Consider the following 14,397-nt stretch of genomic DNA (forward strand, 5'->3'; position numbering starts at 1 on the left):
TCTACAAAGAGGAAGTAATATATATAAATTCTAAACACATAATGAAGTATGATATATTTGGGGTATTGAAACATTTATTAAGATTGGGCTTTAAAATAAATACCCGTTTTATCAATAAAGTATTTGAGACATGATTGCTTTTCTGGAATCATGAAAATTAATTTTACAAATACGATGTCTATGTGTGTGTAGTATAAATATTTAAAACCAATTTTTGCGTTTCAGTTTTTCCAAGGCCTCTTTCACATCCTTGTTCCTTAAGCTGTAAATCACAGGTTTTAACATGGGAATCACAAGGGTGTAAAACAATGAGGTCATTTTGTCTTGATCTAGAGAGTATGAAGGACTTGGCCTAACATACATGAAGAGCATAGTTCCCTGGAAAATTGCCATGACAGTGAGGTGGGAAGTACAGGTGGAAAAAGCTTTGACTTTCCCTCAGCTGAATGGATCTTCAAGACAGACAGAATTATATAATCATAAGAAACAAGGACTCCTGAAAAGGTACTCAATTCAATGAAGCCAAAAATGGTGAATATTATTAACTTGTTGACCTGCGTATCTGAACAAGACAGCAGTAGGAGAGGGGGAATGTCACAGAAGAAATGGTTAATATCATGAGACCCATAGAAGCATAAGTGGAATGCTAGTGTCATGTGTATCAAAGCATCTGCCATTCCCACCATATAAACCCCAGCCATGTGCAGGGACATGTTAGACATTCTGACTCTACAGAGCTCTATAAAGCTATAGAGACTCTATACAGACTGTATCTAGCAAGGGGTTGCTAATGACCTTGTACTGATCATAGGCCATCACTGCCAGCAGAAGACACTCAGCATCTGCAAAGACGCAGAAGACCATGAATTGCAGAGCACAGCCATAGAAGGGGATTGCCTTGTTCTTGGCAAGTAGGTCCACCAGCATCTTGGGCCCAATTGCTGTGGAATAGCAGAGGTCACAGAAGGAGAGGTGGCTGAGGAAAAAGTACATGGGCATGTGCAGCTGGGGGTCCATTTGAATTAACGTGATCATTCCAAGTTTTGCCAGAAGATTAATCAGGTAAACAAGTCAAAATGTGGTAAATAGGGTCCCTTTGTTCTCCAGGTTATTAGAAATTTCCAAGAAAATGAATTCAGTCAAGGAGGAGCAATGCCCTCTATCCATTCTTCTCTTTTCTTGTCTATACTTCTGAGAAAATGACCAAAAAAATGACACATGCATGTGTAACATTCCTGTACATTGGCAAAATATTGTAAAAGAGAACATGATTTCTTCCTTTGAGTGCCTTTTTCTACTCATAATATTAACCAGTATTTAAATAGTATCCCCTATTTAAAGATGTATTATTCTATTCCCCAATAGCAAAAATTATCTGAGAAATAAAGTTGAGGAACATTGATCTGAATCTAGATGTCATTCATGAGATATATTACTTTCTGGGAGTCCCCTTCATGGCTCAGTGGTTAACAATCCCAAGTAGGATCCACGATGATGCAGGTTCGATCCCTGTCCTTGCTCAGTTGGTTAAGTATCCAGTGCTGTCCTGAGCTGTGGTGTATGTCACATGTGGCTCAGATCCCACATGGCTGGGGCTGTGATGGAAACCTGTAAGCCAGCAGCTATAGCTCCAATTTGACCCCTAGCCTGGGAACTTCCATATGCCATGGGCCAGGCCCTAAAAAGCAAAAAAAAAAAAAAAAAGGAAAAAAATAGATAGCTTATTTTATACAACTCTTCACTGTCTTTACTTGCCTTACCTCAGGGAATAAATTTGGGTGAATTTAACACTCTTCTCCTCTTCAAAATTGTATGAAAGAGACACCAGTGATAGAGATACCAGGCTGGTAAGTTATAGGACTAAGCATTTTTCTATGCATGAAAATATTCACATGGATACAAAAAATGTTCACAATTTTTGTTTCTGAAAAACATGATTGGTTTAAAAATCTTTGTCTAATTCTAGAAACAGTGAGCATATCAATGTTCAGCGCTAAATAAAAAAATCATATACTTTCCTGGTATTAGTATGTTGTATTTAGTATTTGGTGAGATACGAAATAAGTATTATCATATTACTGACCTATTTTCTATAAGTTTATTATTTATATTTTCCACAATAATCATTACCTCTTTGTGGAGAGCTCTTATTATCAAAAGACAAGTCCCTTGACTAATGGAAGAAAAGAGCTAAGAGAAACTGAAACAACAGAATTTACCACACATGTTTTCATCATTTTAGATTTTAAATAGTCCTTTATATTATAAAATAGAAATGAAGTAAGCAGCAATAAATGCTTGTAAGACGCATAGTTTTCTTTCCATTGTGATTGTGTGTATTTATACCTGTATCATGTATTTACACGTGTACATACATACATTTAATGTATAAGAGAATAGAAAGTAAGTAGTGGAGATTTTCCTTAGGCCTAAGAATAAATGCAAATGGTACACCTGAAGATGAATTTTCACATTTTTATTTTAATGTTGTATCGACACTAGTTTTCCAATAAAACAAAATATACCTTAACCTAATACATACATTTCCCCAATAACAAATAGAATCTCTCCCATGAACCAAAAGCAAGATAAAATGAATAAAAAAGTTATATTGTGGATATTAACAAGTTCTGAAAGATTCTTACTCTTCTGAAAAGGATATATCACTTCTAGCCATTAAATAAAATTTTCAATGAGTAATCAGGCATAAAATGCTCTATCCACAAATCTATTTTTTTTCAGAAAGGTAAGCTTTTATTCTCACACTTAAATTAAGACCTTGAAACCCACTCTAGGTAAGGAGGGCTTGCCTACCTGAACAATAGGTAGACGGCAGTTTATTTTACCAAGCACACTGGGACTCAAATCTCTGAAGGTACTACTGCTCTTAGGCTTTGTTGTTATGCAAACACTTCATTAATTATACTTCCCCTTCTGTATATTCCCCTCTGAATTAAAAAACAAATTAGGACAGGCTGATCTTTTAGCCTTCACTGCTGTCACTAAATTGATCTATGGTAGGAAGAAAATTGAAAACAGTTTTTATGGTTTATTTCACAGTTACTCTCCAGCAATATCCTCCTTCTCTAGTCAGAGGAAATCTAATGAAAATCAAACAGATCCCTGCTTAATCTTTTCTAAATCCATTGGATTGTTCACTGTGTTTTGGAAACATTCTTCTTCACGACCTCATTTATGAAAATTACAACACTTTGGATCATCATTTTTATTGGTATATGTTATATGGTATATTTTGGATCATCATTTTTATTGGTATTTTATTGGTATATATCATCATTTTTATATGGTATATATAGCATATACCATAAAAGTCAAACTCCTAATGTATAGAGTTATTTGGTTTTAATATATTTCACCCCAATGTCTACTTCATGTACACTTTGATCACTGCAATAAGAAGCCCATAACTATTGCCTGTCACCCCTCTTCTCCCATACCCTAGCCATGGCAACCACTATTCTACTTTCTGATTCTATGTGGTTTCCTCTTCAGTCATCTCCTATAAACTGAGTCATTCAATCAATGTCTTTTTATGGTCATGATTCTTCAGTAAATGGTTTTTAAAGTCCATCCAAGTTGTAGAATGTGTTAGATTTTCTTTCATTACAGAGAAGGATCATATTTAACTTTATGGATATAACACATATATATAATATGTTGACCTGTTCTTTCATTAGAGGCAATTTGTTTTTATGCTTCAATATGAATAATTGACAGTTTCCTGTCAATTCTACCTTTCAAAGCTGCTTTCATCATCACACATTTTCTCACTCCCATCCACCAACCATGTACTCGAGGACTATAATTGTCTTTGTGAATGCTTCTCATTCTCTCAATAAAACATGCTTCAAACAAAATAAAATTAAAAAGAAAAACATAAAAAAGAGTCATTAAAACCATAAAATGTGGGCAAGGGATGTTAGGAAGTAAATAACCCTTTTTTGTTTGTTTGTTTGTATGTTTCTCTTCTTAATTTTAAGATAGTGATGATGTATTTGAACTTACAGGACTATCAGGCTAAAACACACAATTATGGGAAGGGGTTAGGATAATTAAAAACAGGGCAACCACAAGCGAAAACCAAATATTGCATTTGCAAAAAATGAAAAAAAAATACATTCAAGCAGATAATAACAAGAGACTATCCAACCAAAAAAAAAAAAAAAAAAGAAAAAAGAAAGGAAAAATGGAGAACCATAGAATCAACTGGAACACGAGGTTCAAATGGCAATAAATAATCATCTATCAATTAGCACCTTAAATGTCAATGGACTGAATGCCCCTATCAAAAGACACAGTCTGGCTGAGTGGATAAAAAGGCAAAACCCTTCAATTTCCTGCCTACAAGAAACTCACCTTAGGACAAAAGATACATATAGATTGAAAGTGAAAAGGTGGGAGAAAATATTTCACGCCAATAGACAAGACAGAAAAGCAGGAGTCGCAATGCTCATATCAGACAAAATAGACTTTAAAACAAAAGACATAAAGAAAGACAAAGAAGGACACTACTTAATGATTAAGGGATCCATCCAAGGAGAGGATGTGACTATCGTCATTATATATGCCCCAAATACAGGAGCACCCAGATACATACAACATATATTAACAGACATAAAGGGAGATATTGATGAGAATACAATCATAGTAGGAGACCTTAATACCCCCCTCACATCAATGGACAGATCCTCTAGACAGAAAACCAATAAAGCAACAGAGATCCTAAAGGAAACAATAGAATAGTTACACTTAATTGATATCTTCAGGACACTACATCCAAAAAAAGCAGAATACACATTCTTCTCAACTGCTCATGGAACATTCTCAAGAATCGACCACATATTGGGACACAACGCTAACTTCACTAAATTTAGGAGCATAGAAATTTTCTCAAGTATCTTCTCTGACCACAATGCCATGAAATTAGAAATCAACCATGGGAAAAGCAAAGAGAAAAAACCTACTACATGGAGACTAAACAACAAGCTACTAAAAAACCAATGGGTCAATGAGGAAATCAAGAAGAAATTAAAAACTACCTTGAATCAAATGATAATGAAGACACAACCTCTCAAAATCTATGGGATGCTGCAAAAGCAGTGCTCAGAGGGAAATTTATAGCAATACAGGCCTTTCTCAAAAAAGAAGAAAGATCCCAAATGGACAACTTAACACTCCACCTAAATGAATTAGAAAAAGAAGAACAAAAAAGACCTAAAGTCAGCAGAAGGAAGGAAATTATAAAGATCAAAGAAGAAATCAATAAAATAGAGACTCAAAAAACAATAGAGAAAATTAATAAAACCAAGAGCTGGTTCTGTGAAAAGGTGAACAAAATTGACAAACCCCTGGCCAGACTCACTAAAAAGAGGAGAGAAAGAACCCAAATAACCAAAATTAGAAATGAAAAAGGAGAAATCACATCGGATACAGCAGAAATACAAAAAACCGTAAGAGAATACTATGAACAACTATACGGCAACAAGTTTGACAATCTGGAAGAAATGGACAATTTTCTAGAATCTTACAGCCTGCCAAAACTGAATCAAGTAGAAACAGACCAACGGAACAGACCCATCACTAGAAATGAAATTGAAGAGGTCATAAAATCACTCCCTACAAATAAAAGTCCAGGACCAGATGGTAATTGTAATGTATACATGTAAGGATAACCTGACCCCCTTGCTGTGAAGTGGGAAAATAAAAAAAAAATAAAAAAATAAAAAAATAAAACGCTCTTCAGAGGGTGTAACGTTTCACTTAAGCAACATGAGTAAGTGTGTAGATCTGCTCTATAACACCGTGCCTAGAGTCAAAAAAAAAAAAAGAAAAGAAAAGAAAAGAAAAACCCCAAAATAGAGTATTACTATTTTTGTACATCATTCTCTACTTTAATAGACAGAAACACTTAACAATGAATATTTAGAAAGCACTACCTTTCAAAGATTTTTACCATGCAGTTTAGAAAACACAAAATACCACAGATATGACTCTTGAGGCTTAAATGTTGTAGACTATTCCAAAATGAAAAAATAAAATTCAGAGAAGTATTTTTTTTATTTATTTCTTATTTTCCCACTGTACAGTAAGGGGATCAAGTTATCCTTACATATACACATTACAATTACATTTTTCCCCACTCTTTCTTCTGTTGCAACATGAGTATCTAGACAAAGTTCTCAATGCTATTCAGCAGGATCTCCTTGTAAATCTATTCTAGGTTGTGTCTGATAAGCCCAAGCTCCTGATCTCACCCACTCACCCCACTCCCATCAGGCAGCCAGAAGTCTTTTCTCCAAGTCCATGATTTTCTTTTCTGAGGAGATGTTCATTTGTGCTGGATATTAGATTCCAGTTATAAGTGATATCATATGGTATTTGTCTTTGTCCTTTCTGGCTCATTTCACTCAGGATGAGATTCTCTAGTTTCATCCATGTTGCTGCAAATGGCATTATGTCATTCTTTTTTATGTCTGAGTAGTACTCCATTGTGTATATATACAACACCTTCCGAATCCAATCATCTGTCGATGGACATTTGGGTTGTTTCCATGTCCTGGCTATTGTGAATAGGGCTGCAATGAACATGCGGGTGCACGTGTCTCTTTTAAGCAGAGTTTTGTCCGGATAGATGCCCAAGAGTGGGATTGCAGGGTCATATGGAAGTTCTATGGATAGATTTCTAAGGTATCTCCAAACTGTTCTCCATAGTGGCTGTACCAGTTGACATTCCCACCAACAGTGCAGGAGGGTTGCCTTTTCTCCACAGCCCCTCCAGCACTTGTTATTTGTGGATTTATTAATGATGGCCATTCTGACTGGTGTGAGGTGGTCTCTCATGGTAGTTTTGATTTGCATTTCTCTTATAATCAGCGATGTTGAGCATTTTTTCATGTGTTAGTTGGCCATCTGTATATCTTCTTTGGAGAAATGTCTATTCAGGTCTTTTTCCCATTTTTCCATTGATGGATTGGTTTTTTTGCTGTTGGGTTGTATAAGTTATTTATATATTCTAGAGATTTAGCCCTTGATGGTTGCATTATTTGAACTGTTTTCTCCCATTTTGTAAGTTGTCTTTGTGTTTTCTTTTGGGTTTCCTTTGCTGTGCAAAAGCTTTTCAGTTTGATGAGGTCCCATGGGTTTATTTTTGCTCTAATTTCTATTGCTTTGGGAGACTGCCCTGAGAAAATGTTCACGATGTTGATGTCAGAGAGTGTTTTGCCTATGTTTTCTTCTAGGAGTTTGATGGTGTCCTGTCGCATATTTAAGTCTTTCAGCCATTTGGAGTTTATTTTTGTGCATGGTGTGAGGGTGTGTTCTCGTTTCATTGCTTTGCATGCAGCTGTCCAGGTTTCCCAGCAATGCTTGCTGAATAGACTTTCTTTTTCCCATTTGATGTTCTTGCCTCCCTTGTCAAAGATTAATTGACCATAGGTGTCAAGGTTTATTTCGGGATTCTCTATTCTTTTCCATTGGTCTGTCTGTCTGTTTTGGTACCAGTACCACACTGTTTTGATGACTGTGGCTTTGTAGTATTTCTTGAAGTCTGGGAGAGTTATGCCTCCTGCTTGGTTTTTGTTTCTCAGGATTGCTTTGGCGATTCTGGGTCTTTTGTTGTTCCATATAAATGTTTGGATTGTTTGTTCTAGTTCTGTGAAAAATGTCCTGGGTAATTTGCTAGGGATTGCATTGAATCTGTAGATTGCTTTGGGTAGTATGGCCATTTTCACAATATTGATTTTCCCAATCCAGGAATATGGAATATCTTTCCATTTCTTTACATCTTCTTTGATTTCTTTGATTAAAGTTTTATAGTTCTCGGCATATAGGTCCTTTACCTCCTTGGTCAGGTGTATTCCAAGGTATTTGATTTTGTGAGGTGCAATTTTAAAAGGTATCGTATTTTTGTATTCCTTTTCTAATGTTTCATTGCTGGTATACAGAAACGCAACTGACTTCTGAATGTTAATCTTATATCCTGCTACTTTGCTGAATTTATGAATCAGTTCAAGGAGTTTTGGGGTTGAGTCCTTAGGGTTTTCTAGGTATAGTATCATGTCATCTGCATACAGTGACAGTTTGATCTCTTCTCTTCCTATATGGATGCCTTTGATTTCTTTGGTTTGTCTAATTGCGGTGGCTAAGACTTCCAAAACGATGTTGAAGAGCAGTGGTGAGAGTGGGCATCCCTGTCTTGTTCCAGATTGGAGTGAGAAGGCTTTCAGTTTTTCCCCATTGAGTGTTATATTTGCTGTGGGTTTGTCATAAATGGCTTTGATTGTATTCAGGAATGTTCCCTCTATACCCAGTTTTGCGAGGGTCTTGATCATGAATGGATGTTGGACTTTGTCAAATGCTTTTTCTGTGTCTATTGAGATGATCATATGATTTTTGACTTTTCTTTTGTTAATGTGGTGTATGATGCTGATTGATTTGTGTGTGTTGAACCATCCTTGTGAACCTGGGATGAACCCAACCTGGTCATGGTGTATGATTTTTTGGTATGTTGTTGGTTGCAGTTGGCTAAGACTTTGTTGAGAATTGTTGCATCTATATTCATCAATGATATTGGGCGATAGTTTTCTTTTTTGGTGGTATCTCTGTCTGGTTTTGGAATGAGGGTGATGGTGGCCTCATAGAATGTCTTTGGGAGTACTCCTTCTTCTTCAACCTTTTGAAAGAGTTTTAAGGAGGATGGGCACCAATTCCTCTTTACATGTTTGATAGAATTCGCCTGTGAATCCATCTGGTCCTGGACTTTTATTTGTAGGGAGTGATTTTATGACCTCTTCAATTTCATTTCTAGTGATGGGTCTGTTCCGTTGGTCTGTTTCTACTTGATTCAGTTTTGGCAGGCTGTAAGATTCTAGAAAATTGTCCATTTCTTCCAGATTGTCAAACTTGTTGCCGTATAGTTGTTCATAGTATTCTCTTACGGTTTTTTGTATTTCTGCTGTATCCGATGTGATTTCTCCTTTTTCATTTCTAATTTTGGTTATTTGGGTTCTTTCTCTCCTCTTTTTAGTGAGTCTGGCCAGGGGTTTGTCAATTTTGTTCACCTTTTCACAGAACCAGCTCTTGGTTTTATTAATTTTCTCTATTGTTTTTTGAGTCTCTATTTTATTGATTTCTTCTTTGATCTTTATAATTTCCTTCCTTCTGCTGACTTTAGGTCTTTTTTGTTCTTCTTTTTCTAATTCATTTAGGTGGAGTGTTAAGTTGTCCATTTGGGATCTTTCTTCTTTTTTGAGAAAGGCCTGTATTGCTATAAATTTCCCTCTGAGCACTGCTTTTGCAGCATCCCATAGATTTTGAGAGGTTGTGTCTTCATTATCATTTGATTCAAGGTAGTTTTTAATTTCTTCTTGATTTCCTCATTGACCCATTGGTTTTTTAGTAGCTTGTTGTTTAGTCTCCATGTAGTAGGTTTTTTCTCTTTGCTTTTCCCATGGTTGATTTCTAATTTCATGGCATTGTGGTCAGAGAAGATACTTGAGAAAATTTCTATGCTCCTAAATTTAGTGAAGTTAGCGTTGTGTCCCAATATGTGGTCGATTCTTGAGAATGTTCCATGAGCAGTTGAGAAGAATGTGTATTCTGCTTTTTTTGGATGTAGTGTCCTGAAGATATCAATTAAGTGTAACTATTCTATTGTTTCCTTTAGGATCTCTGTTGCTTTATTGGTTTTCTGTCTAGAGGATCTGTCCATTGATGTGAGGGGGGGTATTAAGGTCTCCTACTATGATTGTATTCTCATCAATATCTCCCTTTATGTCTGTTAATATATGTTGTATGTATCTGGGTGCTCCTGTATTTGGGGCATATATAATGACGATAGTCACATCCTCTCCTTGGATGGATCCCTTAATCATTAAGTAGTGTCCTTCCTTGTCTTTCTTTATGTCTTTTGTTTTAAAGTCTATTTTGTCTGATATGAGCATTGCGACTCCTGCTTTTCTGTCTTGTCTATTGGCGTGAAATATTTTCTCCCACCTTTTCACTTTCAATCTATATGTATCTTTTGTCCTAAGGTGAGTTTCTTGTAGGCAGGAAATTGAAGGGTTTTGCCTTTTTATCCACTCAGCCAGTCTGTGTCTTTTGATTGGGGCATTCAGTCCATTGACATTTAAGGTGCTAATTGATAGATGATTATTTATTGCCATTTGAACCTCGTGTTCCAGTTGATTCTATGGTTCTCCATTTTTCCTTTCTTTCCTTTTTTTTTTCATTTTTTGCAAATGCAATATTTGCTTTTGGCTTGTGGTTGCCCTGATTTTTAAGTATGCTAACCCCTTCCCATAATTGTGTGTTTTAGCCTGATAGTCCTGTAAGTTCAAACACTTCATTACTATATTAAAATTAAGAAGAGAGACATACAAACAAACAAACTAAGAGGGTTATTTACTTCCTAACATCCCTTGCCCACATTTTATGGTTTTCGTGACTCTTTTTTGTTTTTTTTTTCAATTTTATTTTGTTTGAAACATGTTCATGATTAAATCTGTATGCTGGCTTATTTGAGTGACTGCTCTCTGATTGCGGTTTCGTCAGTCCTAGTTCTTCCTCTTCATTTTTTTTTTCTTTTCTCTTTTCTTCCCTTTCCTTCCTTTCTTTTTGGTTTAGAGAAGCCCTTTCAATATTTCCTTTAACCTGGGTTTTGTGTTGCTGTATTCTTTAAGTTTTTGTTTCATGAGAAAAAATTTCATTTCCCCTTCTCTTTTAAATGATATTCTTGCTGGATAGAGTATTCTAGGTTGCATATTTTTTCCTTTGAGCACTTTAAATAGCTCTTGCCATTCCCTCCTGGCCAGTAGTGTTTCTGTAGAGAAATCAGCTGATATTCTTACGGGGGTTCCCTTGTAGGTAACATTCTTTTTTTCTCTTGCTGCCTTTAGGATCCTCTCTTTATCACTAACTTTTGCCATTTTTATTATGATGTGTCTTGGTGTGGGTCTATTTGGGATCAGTTTTTTTGGGGCCCTCTGTGCTTCTTGTATCTTGAACTCAGGATCCTTTAGATTTGGGAAGTTTCCATCGATATTTTCTTCAAATATATTTTCCATCCCCTTATCTTTTTCTACTCCTTCAGGAATTCCTATTATGCGTAGATTGGCCCACTTTATATTATCCCATAGGTCTCTTATATTGCTTTACAGTTTTTTGATTCGGTTTTCTGTCTGTTGACCGGATTGAGTGATTTCCATTATTCTATCTTCCATATCACTGATTCGTTCTTCTGCATTATTCATTCTGGTTTTTACTGCCCTTTGTTCAGTTTGCATCTCTGCCAATGAATGTTCTAGTTTTTCTTGGCTCCTCCTTATATTTTCTAGTACCTTTCTGAGGGTATGTACATTACTGTTCATATCTTCTCTTAATTCCTTCAGTATTTTCACTCTTTCTCTTTTGAACTCCAAGTCTGTCAGACTGCAGAGATCTGTTTCATTGTTGACTGTTTTAGGTGAGTTCTCCTGTTGGTTTGACTGGGGGTGGTTTCTCAGCTTCTTCATCTTGCTTGTTGTCTTCTTTCTCCTGAGGGAGTTGTACTCTCCGTGATCGGGCAGTGTTTGCCTTGTCATTGCCGTGGAATATTTCCTGAGGGCTGGCATTGTTGGTCAATCTTTTTGAGGCAGTGTGGCTTTTCTGGAGTGTTGATGGGGCTAACAGTGTCTCTTTGAAGCAAAGGAGGACTTCCTGAGGGCAGACAGGACTGGGAGGTCCACACCACGATGGTAGCAGATTTCACTTGGTCATGCAGAGCTTGCTCTGGTGTTTTTAGGCTGTGGGGTTCTTGCAGGGGGTTGGCGGTGTTGGGCAGCTGTGCCTCAGGAGTGCAGCACCCCCTGGGGGCTGGAGCAGCTATCTGGGTCACTGAGAACCTAAGAGGCTCTTCCCTAGGGCAGCCCAACTCAGAAGGACAGCCTGAGAATGTAGGCGGATCTTTTCACAGTCTGGCCAAGCTTGTTGCAGCTTCTCTGGGCTCCAGGGGGTCCTCCAGGGGGCTGGTGGTGATGAGCAGCTATTCTGTGGGAGTCGGGCAACCCCTGGGGGCTTGGGTGGGTAGCAGGGCTGTTGGAAACCCAAGAAGCTCCTCCCTGGGGCAGCCTGACTCAGAAAAACCATCCAAGAATTAGGCAGATCTCTTCATGGCCTGGCTAGGCTTGTTCTAGCTTTTCTGGGCTGCAGGCCTTTTCTCGGGGGCTGGTGGTGTTTGATGCTGCTCTGCAGAAATATAGCCCCTCCAAAGGGCAAGCAGGCCTGTGCAGGGAGAGCCCCTGCGGTGGTAGGCTTCAAGCAATTGTTGAGGCCAGCCCTCCTGGATGGCAGGCAGCCCCAGGTTTGGCGAGAGTGTAGGGGGTGGTGGGGGTGGGGGGAGGGAATGCACTGGGAAGCACAGCTTTCAGCTAGCTAGCGGGCCTGTAAGCTTGTTGTGGCGTGGGGGGTATTCTATGGGGACCCACCCCTTCTTATCTCCCCAGCATGGGCGCAGTCCAGGCTCTTCTCCCAGGTTCCCTCTGATGCGGCTTTCCACTTCCCTGCCCCTAGAGTATTGCTCCCTTCCTCTGTGATAGCTTTGTTTTCTAATCTCCCAGGCAGTCTCTGCCCCGTCAAATGGTTTCTAGACCTCCCAAGCAGTTTCCGCTCTGCCCCACCCCCCCAGCCCTTTCTCGGGGAGTAACCTTCGGAGCTGAGGTCTCGGTGCCCAGCCCCCATCCAGGCGTCCCCTATCTCTTTCCTGGGGACTAACCTCTGGAGACGAGGTCTCGGTGCTCAGCCCCCACCCAGGCACCTCAATTTTTGGTGACTGTGCCTGTAGTTCAGATGGTCCGTTCATTTTTTGATTGGCTTTTCCGTACTCCAACTTACTGCTACACTCTTCTCTGCATCTGGAGATTCCTCCGGTTCGTTTGATCTTTCCCCCATGTAGGTGACTTTCCAGGGTGCGGGATCCCTTTCTCCTCCGCAGTTCCCTTTCAGGAGCGCCCGTCCCGCTCGGATTCACCTTCTCTCACTCTCCTCCTTTCTCCCGTTCTGCACAGTAATGTCATGAACTTCTTGACATTATTGGAGTTTAGGTTCCTCTGCCAGTGATTGGTTGCTGTTCTGTGCGAGTCATTTATTCTGTAGATGTGCTTTTTTTGTTGTGTTTGTGGGAGAGGGCGAGCATGTCCCCCTACTCCTTCGCCATTTGTTCTCTCTCATATTTTGGGGTTTTTCTACTGACACAATTCACATGTGCAAAGTTGCATGGGGGATGGTTTTTCTAAATCAGCATGTTCATATTTTTTCTTAAAATAAGTTCCTTGCTGTTATCTTATCAGTTCTTTGCAAAATTAAGGAAAAAACCAGAATCTTCCTTTTATATCTTCCCCTAATCCTCTCCAACATATAGCAATAGAATTCCTTAAACTTTATGAAATTATGCATCTCAGCATTTTCACAAATGTATAATCAACACTCATTTTGTACAAGAAGCTGTTGGATTAAAAAAGTAAAAATTAAAAGTTGCATGCAATTTGATAATGAACATATTTATTTTTAGAATCCCTTTTTTAAGTGTAATTCACATACAGAAAACTTTCATCTGTAAAAGTATACTGCAAGTCAATATTCCAGAATGAAAGATTCCTGCTCCCAGAATAAGTCTAAAGGAAAATCATTACTAGCATCTCAGAAATTTACTCCACCCCTGTCCAGAAGTGATGTCCGATATGATACTTTGTTTGGATATTCTTTGAGGTATATAGTAGAAAAATCACACAGCATTTTAAACTTTTACTTCTGACTTCTTCCACTCAACATTATTTTTGTGAAATCTTTCTATACTTTTCTATGTCGTGGAAGTTAGTTCATCCTCATTGTTCCGTATTTTTCTTAGGTACTAACTTACCATAAAGTTATTTATCTTATCTAGAGTAGGGGTCAGTATAACTGACCTTTAAAGTCTTATTGGTGCTGGACACACTATTTACTTATATGTTATTCATGGTTGCTTTTGTGGCACAGGGAAACCCTGAGTAGCTGTGGTAAGAGTTTATGAACCCAAAATCCTAAAATATACACTATTTGACACTTTGAGGAAAAGCTTGTCAAGTCTTGACCTAAAGTGTTAACATTTTTTGAGTTGTTTACAGTTCTATATTGCTGGAAATAATGCAAAGGAGAATATTTCTTGAATGTCTTTAGTGGTTATATTTATTCGTTTATCTTGGGTATAATTCAGAGAATGGCATTTTTGAGTCACAGGACATTTCTGTGTCCAACTATATTAGAGAGAGCTTACAGATTTATAACGGGTGGGGCTGATTTTCATTCCAATGTTAATGGGCAACAACCATGGTTGTTTCATATCCACACCAACAGGTAATAACCAAA

The 14,397-nt window shown here is 37.9% G+C and overlaps 1 pseudogene; it reads right to left on the reverse strand.

Moving 5' to 3' along the window:
• Positions 1–201: 201 nt before the first annotated feature.
• Positions 202–1,167, reverse strand: LOC102161097 (olfactory receptor 5W2-like; annotated as a pseudogene).
• Positions 1,168–14,397: the final 13,230 nt, after the last annotated feature.

This window comes from Sus scrofa, chromosome 1 (assembly GCF_054392235.1).
Source record: "Sus scrofa isolate SSC_HxYL_T2T_F1_AM1 chromosome 1, Sscrofa_HxYL_maternal_Yorkshire_Landrace_v2.0, whole genome shotgun sequence".
NCBI lineage: Eukaryota > Metazoa > Chordata > Mammalia > Artiodactyla > Suidae > Sus > Sus scrofa.